This window comes from Ceratotherium simum, chromosome 3, assembly GCF_057802395.1.
Source record: "Ceratotherium simum simum isolate JZ-2026a chromosome 3, ASM5780239v1, whole genome shotgun sequence".
NCBI classification, from domain to species: Eukaryota; Metazoa; Chordata; class Mammalia; order Perissodactyla; family Rhinocerotidae; genus Ceratotherium; species Ceratotherium simum.
The window spans coordinates 46,064,279-46,090,208 of NC_141902.1; the positions used below are offsets into that span (position 1 = coordinate 46,064,279).

The 25,930-nt window shown below is 40.3% G+C and overlaps 2 protein-coding genes across 2 annotated transcripts in view; one reads left to right on the forward strand and one right to left on the reverse strand.

Moving 5' to 3' along the window:
- GABPB1 (GA binding protein transcription factor subunit beta 1) overlaps positions 1-16,577 on the reverse strand; it is a 64,789-nt gene extending 48,212 nt beyond the window's left edge. Inside the window, exon 1 of the mRNA XM_004421567.3 lies at positions 16,384-16,577. The gene's annotated coding sequence lies outside the window, so the exon portion shown is untranslated. The remainder of the gene's footprint in view (positions 1-16,383) is intronic.
- A 337-nt stretch (positions 16,578-16,914) lies between these two features.
- USP8 (ubiquitin specific peptidase 8) overlaps positions 16,915-25,930 on the forward strand; it is a 91,530-nt gene continuing 82,514 nt past the window's right edge. The window contains exon 1 of the mRNA XM_087427096.1: positions 16,915-17,090. The gene's annotated coding sequence lies outside the window, so the exon portion shown is untranslated. The remainder of the gene's footprint in view (positions 17,091-25,930) is intronic.

Consider the following 25,930-nt stretch of genomic DNA (forward strand, 5'->3'; position numbering starts at 1 on the left):
CAACTGTTGCTGTTGAGAAGTCATTTGTTAGCCTCATTCTTGCTCTTTTGATGGTTACCTTCTTTTTCCCCAGCTACTTTCAAGATTTTTATCTGTCATTGGTTTTCTGCAATTTCATTATGATGTGTCTAGGTATGGATTTGTTTTTATCCTAGTTAGGATTTGTTGGGACTCCTGAATCTCGGTTTGGTATCTTTCATTGGTTCTGGAAAATATCAGCCATCATCTCTTTAAATGCCCCATCTATTCTCTTCTCTTCCTCTGCAATTTCAATTAATACCTTCTTACTCTGTTCTCCATATCTCTTAGCCTGTCTTCCATATTTTGAGTCTTTTTGCCTCTAAGCTACATCCTGAATAATTTTGTCTGATCTATATTCCAGTTCAATAATTTTTCTAATATGTCCAATCTGCTACAAATTGCATCATTTTTAATTCAGTTATTGTATTTTTTATTTACAGTAGTTGTATCTGTTTTTTTCAAACCTACAATGCCATTTTTTTTATAGTTTCCTGTTTCCTGTCTTCAGGTTTGTCATTTATTTCTGTAAACACAGTAAGCTTGTGTGATCATGTATCTTCTAATTCTAATATATGATGCCTATGAAAATCTTGTTCTGCTGTCTGTTGTTTTTGCTGGTTCTTGCCCATGTTTCCTTGTCTCCTTGTATGCCTGCTTATCTTTGACTATGTCCTGGTCAGTGTCCTTGAAAAATTATTTGTGAGGAAGTCTAAGATGAAGGAGCATTCCTCCAGGGAGCATCTGCAGCATTTGCTTCTGCCAAGTACCTGAGAGTAACTAGCAGTCATGGACCAACCTAAATTAAGTCATGGCTTAAGGTTCCCTTACCTTGCTAGGCTATGGCCACAACCTTGTAGAGACTTTTGTTTCCTTTCTCTTTTTTCTCCTGCTCTGCTCAGTGCCAAGACAACTTGCCTTTAAGCCCCTTGATATTTGCCTCGGAGGCAGGCAATGAAAGGGGGGCAGGGGTTAGTTCTTGTTCATCCTTTCCCCTCTCTATGGAGTCCAAGCCTAATTAGGGAAGGATGTCTTATAAGACTTTACATGTCCACATGTTGGGTAGGCACTGAGTCTTGATTTCTGTCAACCTCACCCCACAAGGCTGATAAACAGAAACCTAAATTTCTTGATATCAGCAAACATACTCAGGGTAACAGTGGCTTCAGTTCAGGTATTCCGCTAACCTCTCTTGGTTTAGGCTTTCTTCCAGAATTTGACTTACCATGTTCCCCTAGGTTGCCAGTTCTTCACAGCTTTTAAAGTGGTGTTTTATATATCTCACCCAGCATTTTCTGTTTTCAAAAAGAAGACTGGTCTAAATAATCTAGCTCACCATTACCCCAATGCAAGATATATTTCAAAGTAGAGCTAACAGGTCTTCCAGATGTATTAGATGTCAGTGTTTAACAAAAAGGAGTCAGGGCCGGCCCCGTGGCCGGTTAAGTGCGCACGCTCCGCTGCTGGCGGCCCAGGTTCCGATCCCGGGTGTGCACCGATGCACCGCTTGTCAGGCCATGCTGTGGCAGCGTCCCATATAAAGTGGAGGAAGATGGGCACAGATGTTAGCCCAGCGCCAATCTTCCTCAGGAAAAAAGAGGAGGATTGTCATGGATGTTAGCTCAGGGCTGATCTTCCTCACAAAAAAAAAACAAAAAAAAAAAGAAAGAAAAAGGAGTCAAAGATGACATCTAGGTTTTTTGGCCTGAAGAACTTGGTGAAAAGTAAAATTATTTACTGAAATAAAGATGGCAAAGTGGGATAAGATGGGTCAGGTGTTAAGAGTTTGGCCATAGACTTGTTAAGTTTGAGATGCTTTAGCTAGCTTATAAGTTTCTTGTGGGTAGAGACAGACTCTTTTAGTGTCATGTGCACCCTTAAGTACTTTAGAACAGTGCTGCACACATCATTGTTATTCAACTAATCAAGGGTTTCTTTTACTTCAGCACTAATGACAATTTGGGCCTGAGAGTTCTTTGTTGTGGGAGATTGTCCTGTGCATTGTAGGATGTTCAGCAGTATCCCTGGTCTCTACCCACTAGACACCAGCAGCACCCCCTCTCTCCCATTTTACGACATCCAAAAAATGTCTCTAGGGGCCGGCCTCGTGGCGTAGCAGTTAAGTGTGCACGCTCCACTGCTGGCGGCCTGGGTTCGGATCCCAGGCAGGCAGCGATGCACCGCTTGTCATGCCACGCTGTGGCAGTGTCCCACATAAAGTGGAGGAAGATGGGCACGGATGTTAGCCCAGGGCCAGTCTTCCTCAGCAAAAAGAGGAGGATTGGCATGGATGTTAACTCAGGGCTGATCTTCCTCACCAAAAAAAAAAAAAAAAAAAGTCTCTAGATATTGTTGAATGTCCTCTGGGGGCAAAATCATCCCTGATTGAGAACCACTAATTATTTTTTTTTTAAAGATTTTATTTATTTATTTTTTCCCCCCAAAGCCCCAGTAGATAGTTGTATGTCATAGCTGCACATCCTTCTAGTTGCTGTACGTGGGACGCGGCCTCAGCATGTCCGGAGAAGCGGTGCATCGGTGCACGCCCAGGATCCGAACCCGGGCCGCCAGCAGGGGAGGGCGCGCACTTAACCGCTAAGCCACGGGGCCGGCCCTAGAACCACTAATTAAATGCTTGTTGAATTAAAGTTAATTTCTATACACTGTGCTATTACCATCCTTTCACTCAACTGGACACATCAAAAATATATAAGAGGTAAGAGTCCATCCAAGCCCAAACTGTAGCCCAGCCCAATCCAGCATTTCTCAAATTTTGTTCCCCAAAGCTCCAGAGGACTGCATACTGAGAAAGGCAGTGGGTAAAGGGGTAAGCACAGGTTGGAGGTAACAGAACAGTTTCACCCTCATTTAAATAAGACCGCCTCCAATTGTTACAGGAGTCTATATACAACATTATTTGTAATTTTTAAAGCATTTTTAAAAGAAAACTATTGCTAGTAAAATATCTTCTCTTCAGATATAAAATGGTTAAAATTTTAAATCTCAAGCAAGAATTACTTAACGGCTCTTTTTTATTGCTATTCCACACTCAAATCCCTATTAACATAAACCCAGGAAAGAACTAACTTCATTTGCCAAGTCCTGGCATGTATGTCCTTTATCTGTGCATCCCTTTTATTTTTTTGACCCTAATCAAATAGAAATCAGATACAAGTCGTATGGATAAATTAGGACCTCCACAATCAGATTCTGAAATATAACTCACTCAAATAAATTTTAAACCTCAAATTATATAGCAAGAGATTGTTTTAGGCAGCACCCAGCAGTTCTTTTCCAGTAAGTTAAACCCCTCTGTCTTCTATACAGTTACTCCCAAATGTATTATGTAAAAAAATACTTTTATGCTCTACCATAAACTTCCCTAAACCAGTTTTAATACTGTTTTAAATATTATAGTATAATCTCATCTACCCTAAAGATCACTTCCTTACTCAAAGCTATTTTTATTTCTTTGAATTTCAGATACCAAAAGATATAATTAAATTGGAACCATGCTAATAAAGTAAGTTCCTGCTTCCCACATAAGCTATGTATGTATCAGATATACATTCTCTATTTCTCTATCTACATTCCATCTATGCATACCAATGTCCCTATTTGACTATAAAATTATGACCTCATTACAAAGCTGTTCTCCATAAAACCTAGAATATAAATGTCTGCAACCTAAGAATAAAAAATATTTATTGAAGACTATTTAATATTCATGTTTAAGATAAGTTCCAGTTCCATATCTAAAGCACATAAATTATACACACACACACATACACACACACCTAAGAAGGAGAAGCATTCATCAATTAGCACGTCCAGAACTTCCCATGCACATGCCAAAACCTAATCTTCCTCCTGTACTCCCTGATGATGGTACCACCCTCTTTACCTCCCAAACTAGAAATCTGGGAGCTATCCTCAACCCCTTTCTCTCCTTCATGTCTCTACATACAGTTGGTCAGCAAGTACTAAAGGGTCTACTTCACATCTCTTTTTCTCTTATTTTTTCAATAGGCAACACTTTCATATAACTTAAAAATCCAAACACAGAAATGTATACATTGAAAAGTCTCAATAGACTTTTACCCTCCCAGCCATAACAAGTAATGACCTTTACTAGTTTCATGGTATCCTTCCAATATTTCTATAATTACCAAAAGATAGCATTACTACATACACTGCTCTGCACTTGCTTTTGTTACTTAACACATCCTGGAGATCTCTTTCAATTAGTTCATAGAAAGCTTCTTCATTTTTTGTACAGCTGCTTAGTATGCTATTGTGGGGATATGCCTTAGTTTATTATAGATGGACTACTGCTATTATAAACAACACTGCAATTAATAAATTTGCAGATGTATCGTTTCATTTCATATAACTATAGGATAAATCCCTGAAGTAGGATCGCTGAGACAAGGGTAAACACAATTGTAATTTTGATAGATAATTGACAAATTGTCCTCACGTCATTTTTAAATTAGTCCTTTTATCAGCATTCTCTTTGCCACTGTGTGCTCATGCCTATAAAAAGGAAGTACGTCCTTAACTGGTCTCACTCCTTCTTCAACCATTGTCCATCCTATTGTCAAACTGATCATTATTATTTTTAATGAATTTTTAAATATACACTATAATATTCTAATTTAAAAATTTTAAAGATTATTGCAAAACCTAAAGTTCCCTCTGATCATCCTTCCCTATCGCTACTCCCAAAACTCAATCCTCTATCCCCCACCCAAGAGTTAAGCACTATTATCAGTTTAGTATTTATCTTACCAAACCATATCCTTTGCATTTGCATGCATATATATTTCCCCCCCTCCCCCAAAATAGTCTTGTTCTGGGTTTTTTCCTTATTTATATAAATGCTATCATACTGCATATACTGCTCTACAACTTATCACTCAATACTATACGTAATTTATTCATTCTTTTAAATTGTTACATGTTATTCCATAGCATGAATATACCAATTTACTTGGTCATTTTCCTATTTATAACCAGTTTTGTTTATTTTTCCAGTTTTTTACTATTAAAAACAATGCTGCAATGAATATACTTGTAAATGCCTCCTTACACATATATAGGTGTTCCTCTAGTGCAGAAAATGGACAGATTTGTTGGGAATAGCATTTTAAATTAATGGATACTACCAAACTGCCCACACCAATTTACCCCCCAAAACTGGCTATAACAACTTATACTCCCAACAATAGTTTATAATATTTATTATTTCCTCATAATATAGCCAACCTTAATATTACCAAGCTTTTTAAATTTTTGCCTGTATGACGGGTAAAAGAAATACTGTTTTAATATGTATCTCTCAAATTACTAATGAGATTGCATATCATATCAAATGTTTGTTGGCCACTTATGTTTCCTCTTCTGAAGCTGCTTGTTCATATTATTTACTTATTTTTCTATGTCACTGTTTCTTTGTAAGAATGCATTATGCATATTTCTGGTTTATTATATATGATGCAAATATTCCTTCCAGTCTGTTTTAACTTTCTATATTTTGAACGTTGCCATAAAGTCTAAACTGTGGTATGGTCAAATTTATCAAATATCTTTCTAAAACATAGATATAATCATGTATTCCAATTCCCTATAGAATACAGTAGAATTTAACAGTATGTCTATTTAACTTGAAGTGAAAAATAATTTAAATAATTGGCCACCTACCATTCTACTTCATAAACCTAAGTCCCAGAATTAGCCTGAAATGTGAATCTCCCATTTCCTCAGTAGGTCTCAGTTCTCCAATGCTTCTCATAGAGTGAATTTCACATTGCAATGGGTGAAAGTTTCATGTTTAAAAACTTTTTGGTACAACATAGCCCATAAAAGTGGGCCAACTTCCTCTAGGGCACAATTGTGTAAACAGTGATATGTTTCATCACGAGAGGAAAAACTGGCTGTATTGGACTTATTGAGAGATGATATCTCTACTTCCCATGTGGCAACTTCCCACAAGTAATTTTGACTACACATAACTTTCACCTAATTGCATAATCATTGAATAAGTGATGATTACAATGCATTTCAAACCTTTAAGGATCTGGCCCATGCCTCATTGCAGCCTCATCAACTCAACACTTCCCCCCTGGATTTATACTCCAACAATACAGAGTTACCTATAATTACCCCTACGCACTTCTGTCTCATACCATTCCTTTATGTTATTCTGCCTGAGATGTCTTCTCCATACCCCAATTTACCTGACCAAGTATTCATATTCTTCCTCCAAACATCGAGTTGAGACACTACCTCCTCCAACAAGCTCCCCTTGACGTTCTCAGCAAAAAGAATTAATTATTTCTCTATTCTCTCATACCCTGAACCTACTTCCATTAATATAAGGATTCCACCATATCATGAATGATTTCTTTACAAACTTTCCTCTCCCATAATCCTCAGGAAGTCAGGCAGGGTTTATCTTATTCTTATACGTATTTTAGTATCTAGCAGTTTATAGCATGCCACTCAATGGCCATCTGCTAAATTAAACAAGTCCTCTCGTTTTCAGCACTTCAGTAAATGTTAAAAACCTACACACAAAAAAAATTAAAGTCATGATCTTTAACCAAAGATATTTTACAACCTAAAAGAATATGTGGATTATAATAAAAAGCAGTCTGTAGTTTTTTGTGGGTTTTTTTGTTTTTTTTTTCCTTAAGTGGGTATATACCATAGATCAGTGTTTTTCAAACTATGGGTCATGACCCATTAGCAGACTGTGAAATCATTTTAGTGGGTTAAAGCCAACATTTTTAAAAAATATCAGCATATATCAAAAGTAGTAAAGGTAAATCATGTTTCATGAAACCTCTGTTCTTGTTAAACACATGCACACTCAGGAACACACACATACAGTACACACACACATATAGCAATGTATATATGCTAAATGACACAGTAAAATACATTTCTTACTGTTGGTCACAATTTTATTTGAAAGCTACTTCCATGGTTGCTATGTGGGTTCAAAGAAGCTTTAAGTTAAACAAAATGATACAATCAAGGAAGTCTTCTTCGATGAGACAACATTTGAAGCATAATCTGGCTCCCCATTACCTCTCTAATCTCATCTATCACTCAATTCATTCTGCTCTAGCCACACAAGTCTTAGTAATTATTCTAACAAGCCAAACACGTGCCCACCTTAGTGTCTTGAACATGCTTCCTCTGCCTAGAAAGCTCTTCAGTTAGATAACTGCAGCCTAATTCCAAGACACCCAAAGAGAGATGCTTTCCCTGACTACCTAAAGTAGCAACTGCCTCCCACCATTCTATCCCCTTATCCAGTTTGATTCCTTTTCATTGAACTCATTACCACCTGACATTTGTTTACTGTTCCCCTCCTCCCCCCACTCTGAATGTCAGCTCCAAGAAAACAGAGACTTTGTCTTCTGTTTTGTTCATTACTCTAACACCAGAGATTAGAACAGTGCCTGGCACAGGGCAAACGTTTCTGAATAGGCTTTGACAGGCAAGGAAAAGGAAAAGGAAAAACACATGGAGTTGTGCCTGAACATGGTATATTACAGAGGAAACATTAGCTTGATAACGTTAAGGAGTAAGGAATAAGGCTGGAGAAGCAGAATATAATATGAAAAGTTCTGAAAGCTAGAAAGTAGAGTTTGGACTTTACCCTGCAGACAATTGGGAGTCGCTCAATGTTTTGAGCAAATGGTGATCCATTCAAACATTTATTCAGCACAAGTTCAATTCACTGTGCCTGGCACATGGAGAGAGCAAAGGTCAATGGCACATGTTCTCTCCTCTGGCTGCTTAGGTTTAGTAGCAATGGGTTCAAAAAAGTTTCAGGAAAATTATTCTGGCAGCCACATGCAGGATGGATTGAAGGAAGGAGACTCTAAAGTTAGAAAGGGCAAATAATTGACAATGCAGAATCCCAGGACAAACTAAGATCCAGCAAAGAGTAATCTAAACAACTATGCTGACTGATGGAGATAAATAAAGGAAATAAAAAAAAATTTTTTTGTAACTTTATATGGTGACAGATGGTTAACTACACTTATTGTGGTGATCATTTCAGTGTATACAAACGTCAAATCATTATGTTGTCCACCTCAAACTAATATGTTATACGTCAATTATAATCCAGTAAAAAAAAAAAAAAAACGGAGAAACGTATTACAGACAACTTTAAGAGGTAGTAAGCGTGATGATGATAAAGAAAAATGGAGCTGGTTGAAAGCTGGGTAATAATAAATCTGAAAGGATGGAAATTGAGTCTCCCAAAGGAAATATCAGGTAAACTATTGGAGATACAAACCTGGAGAGTGCCCATTTAGGAGACATCAGCATATAAAACATTCACCTGAAAAAAAACAAAGAGAGGAGAGCAGAGGGCCAAGTACTGAGGGGAATAATGACAGTGGTAAGAAGATCATGAAACAACAAAGAAAACAGAAAAGGAGTCTGAAATGGAAAAGCAGGATGGTACACCAACATGAAGGGCAAGGAAAGTTCGGAAGCATGGGTAAAAATCAATAGTAATACATATGTACCGGCTGAATAAAATCAGGATGAAGCCAATACCATTGGCAAGAAGGATGTCCCCTGAAGCAATGGTCTGTATTGGAAAATTGCAGTGAGTTAGGGAAGTAGTAAAAGAGCTGAGGGCAGCAATTTTAACTAAGGTCTTAAAATTTTTGAAATAAACAAAAGAAACGAGACAGCTGGAAAGAACAGTAGCAATAATCAAGTCGATGTTTTTTTCTCCCAAAATAAACAAGTTTGTACATACTTGAAGGCAGGGAGGAAAAACCATTGCAGATAATGACCAAATCAGAGAGATTTGTTAAGTGTGGCAGTAAGATTCCTAGAAAAGCAAAGGATTCCTCCTCCATTCAGTTTACAAACTAAGATGAAAACTGAGTTTTTTACTGTTACCATGAAAAAATGCAAGCTTGTACTCTATTTTCTTTTTCAATTAACTAGAAGTCGATGGCATCTTTTGAGAGAGAGGAAGAAGAAATATGAGACAACAGAAAAATATGAGATTAATAAAATGATTGCCAAGAAGTAGCAAGGGCCCATTGGAATTGTTCAGCATAAATTGATAGCAGCCAAGAAATCTTCATAATTACCCACCTTCCTCCACAAATATGCTGCGACCTGTGAGGGAAAACAGAGGACATAGATGGTAGAAAGATCTGACAACAGGAGCCCAGTAAAATATGAAAGCAGTGACTGATGTCAAGTTCTGGCTATATCTAACGCATACAGGAATAAGCTGAGGGAGAGAAATTGAGGGTCTCTACAAATGGAATGGATAAAAGAACACAGGTGGAGTAATCACATGGGCAAAGAGAAAAGAGTTCACACAAGCCAATTAGGATGTAAGAGAAATTTTTTAGATCATTCACTTATACACCATACTGTTTGCTATGGTCTGAACGTTTCTGTGTCCCCCCATTCCCCAAATTTATATGTTGAACTCTTCCTAATGCCCAAAGTGATGGCATTAGGAGGTGGGGCCTTTGGGACATGATTAGGTCATCAGTGTGGATCATAAATGAGATTAATGCCCTTATAAAAAGAGAGGCGAGAGAGCTCCCTTGCCTCTTCCACCATGTGACGTTACAACAGAGAAGTCAGCAACGTGGAAGAGGGTCCTCAGCAGAACCCAACCATGCTGGCACCTTGATCTCGGACCTCTCAGACTCTAGAACTGTGAGCAACAAATTTCTCTTAATAAGCTACCCAGTCTCTGGTATTTTATTACAGCAACTCGAACAGACTAAGACACTAAATTTTTTTCTCTGTTTGGATACAGGATAAAAGCTGTAGACACAAAGGAGTACAGGAGTCAGAAGGGGCTGCACATCCAATAACTTCACCATGAAAGAAAGTGACCTAATTCCAATGTCCAGTTCTAGAATTAATACTATGACCTACAGTAAACACCCACCTCAGTTTCCACATCTACAGAATGGGAGGGTATGTTAAAGAGAGGTACCACAGTGGCTTCCACTCATCTCCTTTAAAGAATCACTGCTATAGTAAACCACCACAGTAGAAATGTCTTATCCCTCAAGTGTAATGAGACAGAAAAAAGCTCACTGGGTTAGAGAAACTCGCAAGCCTCTTTTATTTTTTATTTTTTGCTTAGGAAGATTCGCCCTGAGCTAACATCTGATGCAATTCTTCCCCTTTTTGTATGTGAGCCACTGCCACAGCACGGCGACTGACAGACAAGTGGTGTAGGTCCCTGCCCAGGAACCGAACCCAGGCCACCGAAGCGGAGCATGCCAAAGTTAACCACTAGGCAACCAGGGCTGGCCCTCAAGCTTCTTTTAGAAAAGACTCTACACTATGTAAGAGAATCAACAGTATCAATAGGGTTAGCATATTTTTTAACCAAAGGAAATGCAAGTGAACATTTCCTGTTTTCTTTCTAATTTTTTATTTTTTAAATTACCGTGGACTACAAAGCTACATAACATGAAAAGGTGTATGTTTTAATATTAAAATAAAATAGGAGTTGGGGGCCAGCCCCGTGGCTTATCGATTAAGTGCGCGCGCTCCGCTACTGGTGGCCCGGGGTTCGGATCCCGGGCGTGCACCGACGCACCCCTTCTCCAGCCATGCTGAGGCCGCGTCCCACATACAGCAATTAGAAAGATGTGCAACTATGACATACAACTATCTACTGGGGCTTTGGGCAGAAAGAGGTGGAAAAAAAAAGGAGGAAGACTGGCAACAGATGTTAGCTGAGGGCCGGTCTTCCTCAGCAAAAAGAGGAGGATTGGCATGGATGTTAGCTCAGGGCTGATCTTCCTCACAAAAAATAAATAAATAAATAAAATAGGACTCAAAATTGAGTAAATATCCTACAGGTTCCTTAACTGCAATCCCAAAATACAAAAAAACTCTGAAACTCAAAATAACTCTTTCGGCAGTTAACACCTTACCTGAACTAACAAGAAGCTATTTATAGTCTTTATTTACCCAATTTAGTGTAAACGTTCATACATTTTGCTGCAGAAACAGAAACAGTAACGTGTTTGAAAAGGGATATTGCACTAGACTCTGCTGAAAAGTTACATAACATTATTACCTTGCCTATATCCAAAAAATTCTTAATTCCAAAACCTATTGCAAAACCCCAAGGGTTTTAGTGGACTATGATTCTATAATAATAATTGCTAACATTTACTGAGCTATGTCAGACACTGTTCTGATCACTTTATATGCAGTAACTCATTTAATCCTCCCAACCACCATGAGGTAGGTTTTATCACTATCCCCATTCTACAAAGCAGGAAACTGAGGCACAGGGAGATTAAGGAAGTTGTGTAAAGTCACATAGCTGGAGAGTGACTAAGCTGGGATGAATATAACATTTAAAATATTACATGTAAGATGAAGAAAACACAACAAAATAGAGAAGTGAATATGTAGGGTGATAAGGAGTCAGTGATATTTTTCTCTATTCAATTAATATATTACTTCTAGAATGGTAACAAATCAAACTTTAAAAATACAAAACACTTCATGCACTTACAAATTCCCATTTATGTGAAATTCCTAAGTCAACTTGTATAAACTGCACAGTATAAAATCCAAACTCCTCAGCTTATGCTAATATCTTTAAATTTTTTATTGAAATATAACATCTTAACATCTTTTTAATTACAAATAATACAAATTTGTTGCAGAAGTTAGAACATTTGGATAAGCAAAAAGAAAATAATCACCTATAAAACTACACTCAGAAATAACCACTTAACAATTTGGCACATATCCTTCCACATGTCAATATATTTGTTTTTTAACCAAAATGGAATCACGTTTTTAAATATATTTTTTCCACTTAACATATACATGAAAAGACATCTTTTCACATCTTTATGTTCTTCTAACATCATTTTAATGGCTAGGCAGTACCCACTGCAGCAATGTGTCCTAATAATCACCGTGACACATTTAGATCGTGTACAATTTTACAGCATGGCAATCAAGAGTCACTGGCTCTGGAGTCAAACTGCTTGGATCCAAGTCCTGGCTCTACCACTTACTAACTGTGCTGCTTTGGGCAAGCTACCTCAGCTCCCTATGCCTGCTCTCCCTTCTGAAAAATGGGGATAATATTAGCCACTTCAATGATTAATGGGGGAGTCAAATGTGTTAATATACAGCTTTTATTATCAATGCTGCAATTGGTATGCTCAAAACTAAGTCTTTGCACACATACTTATTACATCAAGATAAATTCTCTTAAATGGGAATTTCCACATCAGAAGGATGCCCATTTTTTTAAGGCTTTTGAGTCTGCGAAAGTACAGCTTGGTTGAAAGCCCTCATCAAATAGCTCTCTCACTTAATCCTCATTTCTCTTTATCCCAGGTGAAAACTATGAACCAGTTAAGCTAACCAGCTTGTTTCACTCAATTAGCTTTCGCTCTTCCACTTTTGTACCTACAAATCTAGACATATTTCATAAAATCTCAAAATTTGTAGGGAACTTAAGGACACCTGGCCCAGACCCTCACTCAGCACATCAATTCCTCTCCCCCAGAATCCCTACCTTGAACACTGTCAGTGAGAGCAGACGGCCTACCACCCATACCAACCCATTCTATTTTTGAGGAAATTTTTCATAGAAGAATGTTGAAATCTGCCTCCTCTAACTTCTGATCCTAGTTCTTGCTGGTCAGATCAAACCTGATTTTTCTGTGTAACAGACCTCCAAATATTTAAAGACAGCTATCATTTCTTAGATGAGTTTCTCTTCTTTAGGCCAAACATCATGTTTTTCAACCTTTCCTCCTTTCCATTTCCCCCATGTTCAAGGTCCTCTGGGTATGCTCTGTAGTTCACTGATTGTTCAACTTGAGTGCCTAGCACCTGGGGAACTTGAGAAAAATACAGTGGCCCAGGTCCAATCCTACTTAAGCTTAGGCCTCCTTGTTTTTGCTCTCCAGGTGATTCTGATATATAGTTTGAGAACTGACACAAGGTCCCACTCATAATGTGACAGAACGCTACCTAAAAAGCTGACATAATACCCTAGGTGCAATACCATCAGTACAAAGTAAAGTGGAGCTGACACCTTGCTCTTTCCACATGCTGTTCTACCAACTTCAAAATGACATTTACTTTTTTTTTTAATTATGCCACAGTGTTTATTCATATTAAATGTACAATTAGTTAAAATGATCACGTCTTTTCCACATTCTCTATTTGTACATTAGCGTCTTGGGCCTTAACTGCCAGCCTTTACAATTATTCCCAATAAAGGTAAGAGAACTAAAGCTAAGAGTTTTAGATTTCTATTTTTAAATGTATCAATGGCCCTGCATACAGATTTACCCTCAGTGGAGAAATCACTTCATGCTTAAGCCTCTACACGTATGTCATGGACATACTTAGCCCAAATAAAGGTGCACTAGCCCACCAATGACTGAACTGACAGCTGATTCCATCAAAGAATCTTCTCTGTGCAGAGCACTGTTGTCAACACTGTGAGGAAATACACAGCCTTAATACTAACAACTAATAGCTTTACCTTCTAGACAGCATGATGGAACAAACATCTTCAGAAAAGTATAGCTGTCCCAAGATAGACACATTAATGCTACAGAAACATAACGATTACTAGCTGGAAAGCTCTGAGGCCAAAGAAAACTCTAAGTTGCCCTCAACTTTAAAGTTTTGTTTGGATTTGTTTTTTAATGTTTGCAGAGAGAGAGAGAAGAGATGGAACCCATCAGTGAGTTCATCCACACTCAGGCTACTTGCAAAGGGACACTACACCCTCAAAATGAATTCATGATTCAAAATTTCACGTAATAACTTCTGAATTCCTTATGACTTGTTTGCTTTACTTGTTACTATTTCTAACTGATGAGGTATTCAAGAGCAAGAAAAAAAATGTCCACACTACAGGAGATGAGGCTCATTACAAATACATCTTAGAGATGAGGCGGGTGGGGGGGACACAAACCAAAATCAAGTAAAATTAATCAAGATCCAATCTGATATTTATTTTCATTTGAACAGCAAACATCAAAAATATACCTGGCATTTTCTAACAATTACATGAAGAATGACCAGATGCTTCCTGTTGATGTTACAGAAGAGAACTACAGACTGACAGAATTAGAGTAGAGTTCACAGAAACAACTGGAAATGAATTTAGCTTCTTTTCAAAACCATTAAACCAAAGCAGGCATGGCCTTAAATTTCACACATTTACAGTATAACTGTCCCCCAACCTAGAAAATCCAGATTGATTGAAAGAGACAGAGAACTTGAACTCTAAGTTAGGGGAGTTAACAACACAGGTACCTATATGCATTACAAAAGTATTGTTTCACCAAATGTTTCACTACAGGATTCCTTTTAAATCTGGAGCTTCCATAGCGCTTTGAAAGTGTCCTATCTTCAAACATTATATTTACACACAAGCTTTCACAAACACATCTAATACAGACTTCACACTTTACTTGTGTACATCACTAAAAATAAGTTGTGGAATTAAAAATTAAGTTTACTTACAATATTTTCAAATGTTCCTGTCTCCAGGATCATATGCAGATTATGCAATCTTTAGTCTTATTCTTTATGCTTCTAAATCCCAAAAAGAGTTAGAGCCCAAAAAAAACATATAGGAGTCAACCTTCTTATCTATATTTTTTAAATGTGTCTTGCATAATACCCTGATTTGACTTGCATGGTGAGAGGACAGAAATGAATATTTCTCAGTTAAAAAAAAAAAAGCCATGAGTATAGTGTTTTCCAGAGGTTACATGGTGTATACCAAAACAGACTGAACGCATAAGTAGATTTAAGAATCTAGCTGTCTTCTATTAAACCAGACATCAAAAAGACTTGCAGAAATGCAAAACAATGTCACTCTTACCTAATATATCCCTTATGTTAACATGCAATGGATTTACTATTTTTGGAAAAATACTTAGAGAGAGAAAGTTCAAGAAAAAAAGATACAGACGTCTTTAGTTCCCTTAAATTCAAACTCTGAGCCTGGAAGTGGAAGTGTCAAGGCTGATGGTTACATGTCAGTGTCAAATTTAAACCTAGCTGAGTGGATCTATATGTGAGAAAAAGTAAACTATCTGCAAAAAGCATTTTTGACGACTAACTTTTGCATAATAACTTAGAGTGCATCTTTAATTCTGGGATGGCGTGTTACTTTTACGAGGATCATTTACTGACTACATCAAACCATCTTCCAGATAAAAATCGTACTTCAGAAAGTAACTTGCCTGAATCGAGACAGCAAATCAGGGTCCGGAGAGAGCACTTAAAATATTTCCACATTACCAAGCTCCCTTCAGGACTGTGGTCTCTGCCCCTCCTTTGAACAGATGTCTGCTCGCCACAGTCCAATCAGGTTTAAAGCAAGAGCATGTGTACGGAAAACAAGCTTCAAGTGGGAAAACACACACAAAGCAGGCCTCTATCATTCCTCTGGTTTCGGTTTTCACGATGCACCCTTGAGGCTAGGCACGCTGATTCAACGCGGTCAGAGAGCTTCAACGAAACCCACTGAATACACACTGATTAACTGTGCCCAGGCAGAAATGACCTGGCAAAATGCTCAACTTCTTGCCCGAAGCCGTGCACCCGCAGATCCCGGCGGCCAAGTCGCAAGAGCAGACGTCCCGAGCATCCAGGGCAGCGGCCTTCCTCCCCTTAGGGACTCGCGGCCCAGGCAGTCGCCGCGGCGGCCCCGCGCAGGCCGGGCCGGCCGCTCCCGCCGCGGCCCGAGCGCCTCCCGACCCCGCGGGCCTCGCAGCACAGCGCGCCCGGGGTCGGCCGCCCCCGCCGCTCCTTCCCCGCCCCGGCGAGCCCGGCGGGCCGGCGGGCCGCCCAGACAAAGAGAGCGGCGGCTCCCCGGGCGGCGGGCGCCGAGGCCCGGCCGCGCCGGCCTCTCTCCCTCGCCGGCCCACTGCCCGCCTCCCGGCACCCGCAGAGGCCCCGCAGCCCCGGCCCGACCCCATCCCCGCCCCGGGGCCGCCGCTGGGACCGCTGGCGGGGAGGCCGCGGCGCGCCGGAGCCGAGGAGGGGGCGGCGGCCGCCACCATGTCTGCCCGCCCCTCCCAGAAGCGGGGTGCCCAGCGGACAAAGCGCGGCGGCGGCGCGGGCGGAGCGGGCGCCCAGGCCGACCCCGCCGACCCCCGCGGAATAAGCGGGGCCAGGAGCCCCGGAAACCCGGCGCCTTAATGCAATAAACAGGAAATCGCGGGGATGATCTGGGTTCCGGGGGAAGTGGAATTATTTTTTACCAGCGAAGAGATCAACTTCCACATCCGGTGGTAACAGGGCCCTACACAGACCCGCACTGACCTGGAAAAGCTTCGGGAGCGGCGACGGGGGAGCAGCAGGAGGTGGTGCGGGGACCCGAGGCGCCTCGTACCCGGCCGGGCTGACGCGGCCCCGCTACACACAAAGCGCTTCAGCTGCACAGGGCGCTATTTTCCGAAAATGCCGCGTCTGGTCGGCGCCCAAAATCCCCACCGAAAAGTCCCCCGTGCTGCGCGCGGAGGGACACATGGTGTGCGAGTGAGTCAAAGCTCCCAGCATCCCTCCCGGACCCGGGCCTCGTCAACCCCTCGCCTGAGCCTTTCCGCCCTTGCCCTTGTCTGCCGATCTCTCTCCCACCCACTACCGGACCCCATTCCGGGCGAAGAAGGGGACGACAGGGGCTGATTTTTTCTTTTTAATGGAGGGGAGGGAAATATGCCATTTGTAGAGATTAAGCCACACAAAGAAAGCGGCGGAATGATCCGCTTTTGGCGACCGCAAGTCCCGGCTCGCCCGGCGCCTGCGCGGCACGGGGGGTGGGAGCTGCGGCCGGCCATGTGCGCGGCGGAGCGGCCCGGCTGGCCGCCGAGCCTTCCCGCCTCTTTCCGCGGGCGTGGGAGTTGGGGCGCTGAAGTGCGGCAGCTAAACTCCGTATCTCCCCGACGTGACCGCTGAGAGACCGGGAATCCGGACTCCTTCGAAATTAAGCTGAGCCGCCTAGCCGAGTCCTGGAGACGGAAGGGCAGCCAGTAAGCTAGAATTTAACTTAAGTGGTCCTAGATTCAACTAGGCAGACTGGGACGAGAGTCGCTGTTGAGGTACAAGGGGAGAACGGAGGATGGGCGTTCTCCGCTTCGCATAAACTGAGCAGTCAGGTTTATAACGAAGACGTACATATTCCTGTAGCGTTTTTATTTTTCCTTAACATTCTGGTGCTGTCTTGTGCTTCGTAGATCCTAATAATGCTCGTTGCATTCCCTTGGATTACTGTCACCGCAGAGGTAGAAATCTGTTTTTTCTTGACTGCAATGTCAAGATTTTTGTTGTGTTGTATTTTAGAAAGTAGCAAAAGTTTATTTGGAGACGGGGATTTGCAAAGTAAGAGCCTTATGAATTTAAGTTACATGGGATGATTTGCTATAATGCCCAACAGTCTGATATGTTTTTAACAGAGGAGCCTGGGAATGAATTCCCCAGCCTGCTAATCGTGCACTTTTTGGCATCCGATATATTGGAGTTGAGAATATCTGAGACAGAACCAAAAGTTTAATCCAGGGAGCTGACAAGCTTAAATGAAATCCTCGTTGCCCACTGATTTTGTGTGGCCTCAGATAAGTAATCTTTGTCTCTCCTTATCCTTTTGTAGTATTGATATAGTAAAGATTTGCAGTCTTTGTGTAACTTTTTAAAGTATTGTGCCTAAAATAGAAGCAAAGTAAATGGCATGGGAGCCATATTCTGTGTTTTCTTTTGATTTTATATTTTCATTGCTTCAGTTGATAAAAATTTGTCATTTTTTGATGTTATATAGTTTAAAAGGGAGTTTGAGTGAACATTCAGCTGGTTGCTGTAGAGTCCTTGCCTTCATTGATCTTACGCTGTAGAGTGCAGACAAGTCAACAGGCATCATCAGTAGTATAATGAGGGTAAACTGCTGAATACTGTGAAGTCTCATACAGGAGGAGTCCTTTACTCACCTGGGAGGGAGGAATGGAATGGGACTGGAGAAGCATTAGCTTTAATAAGGGACCTGGGGAAGGGCCTTCCAGACAGAGGAAGTAGTAAGTGCAAAGGTTAGGAGGCAAACTCAGGAGAGGTTGTTGGGTGAAGAGGATAATGCTGTTTCTGGAGTACCTACAGATGTTCCTGAAGAGGTCTAGTTGTGAAGGCCTTGAATGCCATGTGCAGAAATTAGCTTTTGAGAGCGAAGAGAAAGCCATTGAAAGATTTTACATAGAAGCATCATGAGATTGAATTTGCATTTTAGACTGATCACTGTTATGCAGAAATCAGAGGCGTGGAAAACAGTTTGGAGAAAACGATAATCTGTGAGCGAGTGATGACTTGGACTGAGATAGTGGCAAATAGGAGTGAAGAATATGACCAAAGTGGTTGTTGAGAGCTTGGTGATTTGGTTGACTGGATGAGGGACTGATTGAGAGGGAGATGTTGAAGATGACTCCCAAGTTCGTTGGGGGAGCAGCTGGGAGGATGGTAATGTCTTCATTGAGAAACAAGGGAAAAGGAATACGTGTTAAGGAAAGAAGATTCTGTTTTGACCATGTAGTATTTGAAGTGCTTGTGAGCCAACCAAGCGGGTATGTCTAGTAGGCGATTAGATATTCCTTCATTTAAGTTGTTTAAGGAACATTCATCTGTTCACACTGGAATTGATCAGGCAGCAACAAGAACAATAAAATTGCTGCTCCTGTTTCTAGTGGAGGGAACAGACTAAACAAGTTTTACGAAAAAAAAGGAAAGATAATATTCCATAATATGTTCCATGAAGAAAGTAAAAGGATTTTTGGATAAAGCTTTTCTCTGGGGAGAGAGCAGGCAAAATTTTGGTTGTTGGTCAGAGATGGCCTCACTGAGAAGGTGCTTGCTAAAACCTGAATGGGAATAAGTTAAGAGTAGTATTCAAGAACAAAGGGAATAGCAGGGCAAAACCTAAGGTGAGAGTTGTGTTTAGCAAGGAGCGCAGTGCGGCTAAAATCTAGAGAGCAAGGCAAGGAATGGTAGAAGATGAAGTCTGCAGCCTTGGTAAGTTTAAGTGCTCTAGAAGCCGCTGAAGGGTTTTAAGGAATGGAGTAACATGGATAGTAGCAGTAGAGATAAAGTGGATGGATTGAAGATATATTTCTAGACCAGACCTGTATTGCTAGAGAATCAAACATAAGTGAGAGAAAGGGAGGGATCAAGAGCACTTCCTAAGTTGGGGGCATGGTTGTCTAGGCCAGCACTGTCCAATATAAATATAACACAAGCCACATATGTAATTTTATAGTAGTAACGTTTAAAAAGAAAACAGTTGAAATTAATTTTAATAACATGTCTTATTTAACCCAATATATCCAAAATAATATCATTTCATATGTGATCAATATTTAAAAGTATTAAATATTTTTAAATGTTTTACATTCTTTTTCTCATTACTAAGTAACTGTTTGAAATCTGGTGTGTATTTTACACTTATAGCACATCTCAGTACTTGGTTTCATAAAATTTACAGTTGAAAAGTAGATTCACATACCCAAGTCATTGCAAACATAAAAGTTTTCCAGGGGCTGGCCCCATGGTCTAGCAGTTAAGTGCGTGTGCTCCACTGCTGGTGGCCTGGGTTCAGATACCGGGCACTCACCAACGCACCGCTTGTCAGGCTGTGCTGTGGTGGCGTCCCACATAAAGTTGAGGAAGATGGGCACGGATGTTAGCTCAGGTCCAGTCTTGCTCAGCAAAAAGAGGAGGATTGGCATGGATGTTAGCTCAGGATTGATCTTCCTCACAATAAAAAAATAAAGTTTTCCAGTAATTCAGTTATATATCAGATTTTTTATTTAAAGTTAAAGTTAAGATTAAAATTTCAGTTCTCAAATAAGCCACATTTCAAGTGCTCAATAGCTGCATGCAGCTAGTTGCTCCTATATTGGACAGTGTGGTCTAGTGGAATAGAGCAGTGGAAAATCGGACTAAAAAAGTTGTGTGAAACCAGCCTATTAAAGGATTGGGATTTTACCCTAGGGACAAAGGAAACAGTGGATGCTTTTTGAACTAGAGAGTGACACAACGTTGTGCTTGAGGCTAGAAGAAGGCCACTAGGTGGCCAACTGGTGACTCGGGAACAAGAGCAACCCTTTAGTTGAGTCTCCACATTTCAGGCTCTGACCTCAGCCCTTCAGAATCAGAAGTCTGATTTTTGTCAGTGCTCTACAGCAGTGTCACGAAAAGTATGGTCCACAGGGCAATGCCAGTCTGCATACCCTTTGTTATTGGTACGTGACAAGGCATTTACAGAAATTGAGAGTAAGATTTTAAAAACTTTTATAGCAATTTAACACTGTATGTCTGTGGATCTAATAAAAATTTGGGTCTCATATTGTTGTATCTGTTTTTTCTTTTTTTATTTCCCTTTCGTAGTAATTTATTTTCATATTTTATAAAATTGTCTGTGAGGGGGCCAGCCCCCTGGTGTAGCAGTTAAGTGTACGTGCTCCGATGCTGGCGGCCTGGGTTTGGAAACCCCGGCGCGCACTGAGGCACCGCTTGTCAGCCATGCTGTGGTGGCATCCCATATAAAGTAGAGAAAGATGGGCACGGATGTTAGCCCAGGGCCAGTCTTCCTCAGCAAAAAGAGGAGGATTGGCATGGATGTTAGCTCAGGGATGATCTTCCTCACCAAAAAAAAAAAAAAAATGTCTATGATCTTTCTCCATAGATAATTTTTGAAGAACTGCTCTAGAGGCACTCAGATGAAGGAGTCAGGAGGACCAAGTTCTCAGAAGACTTATCTAAATCCAAATGCCTTTTTTCACTTTATAATGAGAACTGTAATGGCTAAGAGAAGAATGGATATCTGCTCAATTTCTCCCTCCATATGAAAATGGAAGGCTACATGGAAATAACCAAATTTATATTAGTTACCGTTTATTAAATGCTTCCTGTGTGCCAGCCACTGTGCAAAGCCTGTTACATATATTGTCTCATTTAATCCTCACAACAACTCTGTAAATAAACAAGTATTATTAGCCCCATTTTTCCGTCGAGGAAACTGAGGCTGAAATAGGTTAAATAACTCACCTAAAGTCACCAAACTGGTAAATGTTAGAGGTAGGATTCCAATACAGGTCTCATTCCAAGGCTATTGTTCCTATTCACTTTTTTTGCCATTATATTTCCAATATCTAGTAAATTCCCTATACAACGAGTCTACATTATTTTAGAGAGAATACATGAAGTTGACTACATTACTCCCAGAAGGTTCATTAGTGAATTTGAGACCAGAGTAAGGAGATTTAGTGGTATTCTAACAGCATCAGTCAAATGCATCCATTTCTACAATAGAAATATGTCTGCTTTGCTCCTACCTAGAGTTTATAGATTCCCATAAATCAATTTAAAAAAGACAACCTGATATAAAAATAGGTAAGAGACTTGAGTAGTGACTTCACAAAAGAGGGTATCTGAGTGGCCAGTAAACATGTAAAGGTGCTCAATTTCTTTAATCATTAGGGAAATGCAAATTAAAACCACAATGAGATACTGCTGTACAGCCACAATAATGGCTAAAATAGAAAACACAGAAAATACCACGTGTCAGCCAAGAGTTGAAACAACTGAAACCATACATTGCAGTTGGGAATGTATATTGGTATAGCCGCTTTGGAAAATTCAAACTTCAAAAAACACAAAACCAAACTAGAGTTTGGGATACATGTCTAGGTGGTAAAAACCATAAAGAAAAGAAAGGCAATGGTTAGCTTTGGGTGGGGGAGTAATGCTTAGACAGGTACAAGGGGGCTTCTGGGGTGCTGGCAATGTTCTGTTTCTTGACCTGAGTAGCAATTACATGAGTGTTCACTTTGTGGTTCATTGAGCTGTAGGTTTTGGGGTGGGTGTACATTTCAGTATGTATAGTGTATATTTCGTCGTTTAAAAAAATTTGCTGGAGTTAACAAGTTAGAAAAAATCTTCCTGGGCAATGCTGGATACACAGTACCAGCTACTACCTTGCTAACTAAGCCAACCTTTCCATATATGCATTACGAATGTGAAAGATAAGGTAGGCCTGAATTCTGAGAATGGCAATGGTGAAGGAGAGGAGAGACAGATGCAAAAAATACTGCAGAACTTGAGGCAGTGTGGGAAGGTGAAAGAGCATGGCAGTTGGGGTGAGGAGCCCCAAGTTCAAGACTTTACTGGTTTTTATCTAGGCTCTAACGACTGTCTAGGTATATGACCTAGGCATATCGCCTAACTTGTCTTAATTTCATTTTTCTCACCTGGGGCGTGGGGTTGATAAAACTGACATTCTTCCATTTATAACCTTTTGTAAGCTATTGAAATGCCATATAAAGTTTTATTGATGTCTGATTCAGTGTGATGGGAAAGGGGGAAGGAGTTAGGATGATTGAGATTTTGAACCAGAGCGATGGAGGTAATAAGTGGTACCATGAACGAAAAAAGAAAACCAACAGGAGAAGCAGATTTGGAGAAACATGACATTCTGTTTTTTACATGTTGAGTTTAAGATCATGCCAGAACATCAAGGTGGAATTAATAAACAGATACAGAACTTAAGATTTGGTACTCTGAAAAAAAGATCAGAAATGGTAATAGGAAATTAGAAGTTATCCACATAAGGATAATAATTAAAGCCATGAGAGTGAGTGAGATCACTGAGAGAGAACATAGAAAACTAGAGTAGTGAGGACAGAGAAGGAGAGAAGTAAAGGGAGGGGAGGAAATCAGCACTTAGTGAGCACCTATTAAACTGTGTGCCAGCTGCTCTACATTTGTTATCTCATTTATTCCCCTCAAATTCCAGGGTAGCCATTTTAGCCTCATTTGGTAGAGTGACTGAGGACTCACAGCAAGACAAAGAACCAGCATTTAAAACCAGCTTGACTCCAGTTTATGCAGTGCACTACACCGTTAGTGGAGAGCCAAGTGTCTCTTGCGGAAGCCTGTGGGGAGAATTTGAGTCAAGGAAATATAAGCCCGAAGCCGGCCCGGTGGCGCAAACGTTTAAGTGCACGCGCTCCGCTGCAGCAGCCCGGGGTTCGCCGGTTCAGATCCCGGGTGCACACCGTCGCACCGCTTGGCAAGCCATGCTGTGACAGCGTCCCATATAAAGTTGGAGGAAGATGGGCATGGATGTTAGCCCACGGCCGGTCTTCCTTAGCAAAAAGAGGAGGATTGGCAGATGTTATCTCAGGGCTGATCTCCTCACAAAAAAAAAAAAGGAAAGATAAGCCCTGAAAAAAGACCATTGAATTTTTGTGACCAAGGGGTTTCTGGAACATGTGTAGCAGCGCCTGCACTCTCCTGTGTGTTGTGCTTCTATGAGGGTGGGTAATCCAGACATATATTTGCGTTCTAGACCTCTGGCAATAAGAAAAAAGTCAAGATGGTAACTGTAAAAATTTAGTATAATGAAAACAAAGTGAGTTATTAAAACCTAGCTAGATACTCTTGTCAGCCAAGTGCTTTGAATCTGAAGGCTTGGAAGAGAAACGGGAATAACTCACTATGTGATGTGTTGTTTGCCGCTTGTTTCATGTACTGCCTAGAACCGTCTTGAGTATCACCATCTTGAGTGGTATGGGTCCTTCACCTTGGGCAAAACTGGAGTGTTATATAATAATGTTCACTGTTTACAGTGCAGTTTCAGTCGCTTAAAATTCTAAGGGAAAAGACCAAGGTGGCTTTGCCAGGCAAGGTCATTAAAACTTGGAATGAAAGATAATTTCTACTGGTTGATTTACACACCTTTTGGAAAGCAGCAGTATCACCTCAAAATTTAAAGTAATCCACTGTAATCGATGAGGAGGACTTTTCCCTAGTAGGTTTATTAAAACAGTTTATTTACTGTTAGAATAGCATTTTAACATGAAGGAAAAATATTCCACCACAACACAATTACTGGTTTCCTCCTGCATGTTTTTAGATTTACAGATGAATAATGTATGCATTTTTGGCAGAGAGAGTGCTGGAGAATTTTAAATTGATTGCAGGAGTATGATGTCTTCTGTCTTTGTCTCCTCCCTTTTCTGAGTTCTAAGCAAGTGAAATTCTTGGGCAAAGTCACTGATCTCAAAATCCCCAAAGCGGCACTTTGATTTCCAGGAATTAGTTAGGCACAGCCGCTTCACTCAATCTCCTATTTTATACCCCAGAGTTAAGGCTGCATTTGGGCAACCTTATTTTCTTACTCTATTTTAAGGCAGTGGGCATTTAATAATTGTTGGTTGGTTGTGGCTTCCAGCCAGATTTTTAAAAATTGAGTAGATAATCTATCCACTGGTGCAAAAAACTTTTTAAACATCATCTGTCTTCCATCTATATAGTTCCCACCCCCAAGGTAACCTCTACTCTTATTTTCTTTTGTATTCTTCCAGAGTTTTTTTCATTCCTACACATGTAAGAATAAATATTCTTATTTTTCCCCATTTTTATAGAACAGGGAGGATACCATATACATTCTTCTGCACTTTGCATTTAAGACATCTTGGGCTTTTTCATATAAAGGTATAAAATGTATCATTTTTCTTATCCCTGCAGATTATTTAACCAATCATTATCCAATTGAAAGACATTGAGTTTCTGATCTTTTGTATTCTGTTTAGTGCTTGGATGAGTATCTTTGTACACACATCTTCTTTTCTTGTATATTTAAGTACGTCTCATCTTAGTTCCCGGAGTGGAATTGCTCTGCAAAAAGGCATAAGTGAATTTTTAATTTTGAAAGGTATTGCCATATTGCCCTCCGCATACCAAATGTTTCTCCACAGCATTGCTGATAGACCCGAATGTTACCAAATTCTTAGATTTTTCCCTGCCAGTTTTTGCATGGCAGATTATTTCAAGTCCTACCTAATATTTTCAGGATCAATAACAAAATCAGTTGGTTAAATTGGGGGAAATGAGGTTCAGTTTTCAGAATTTGTTCAGGATACAGAAATTCTGTGCTGCAGCTCCTGCAGCTACACACCCACAACTAGTCAACACATGGTTGCTTATGCAGCTGAAGCAGCTAGCAAACCTGGAAACGGGCCAAGAATGACTACAAACTGCTCCACCTACACTTTTTTTTTTTTTTTTGGGCAAATTTGCAAGCCTAGCAGATCTAAAAAGATCCTTCAGCCTTTGTTTGAATTGCAGAGAATCAACCTTGTAAGAGGGAGGAAATTATTCATTTCTTCAAAATTTCCCCTAATATGATAGGAGCTGAAAATGATTTTTATTTAATATCGCTTCAGTGCTGAGGTGGCACAGGGAGGGGGAAAGTAGAGATATTAGGGCTGTGGGTTCCACCTGCGCTGGGGGTTGTGTTAGAGTGTGAAGAAAGATTTCTAGAAATGATGATCTCCGTTACTTAGAACCAAATTAACTTAGGGAAAGGATAAGAGTTAGATGTGGCATGCTAGCTTACTGGCTTTTCAAATTTTTTAATCATTTTATAAATTTGTAGATTTGCTATGGACTACATGTGAATCACCAAAATCCATAACCCCTAACCCCTAATGTGATGGTATTTGGAGATGGGAACTTTGGGAGGTAATTAGGGTTAAATTAAATCATGAGAGTAGGTTCCTCATGATGGGATTAGTGGCCTTATAAGAAGAGGAAGACAGAGAGGTCTCTTAGCTGGAGCACAGAGGAAAAGCCATGTGAGGACACAGTGAGGAGGCTGTCTGCAAGCCAGGACCAGAGCTCTCAGCAGGAACCACATCGGCCAGCACCTTGATCTTGGACTCCCCAGCTTCTAGAACTGTGAGGAATAAATTTCTGTTGTTTAAACCACTCAGTCTATGGTAGTTTGTTATGGCAGCCTGAGTTGACTAAGACGGTGTATCTCTAGTTTTCCACA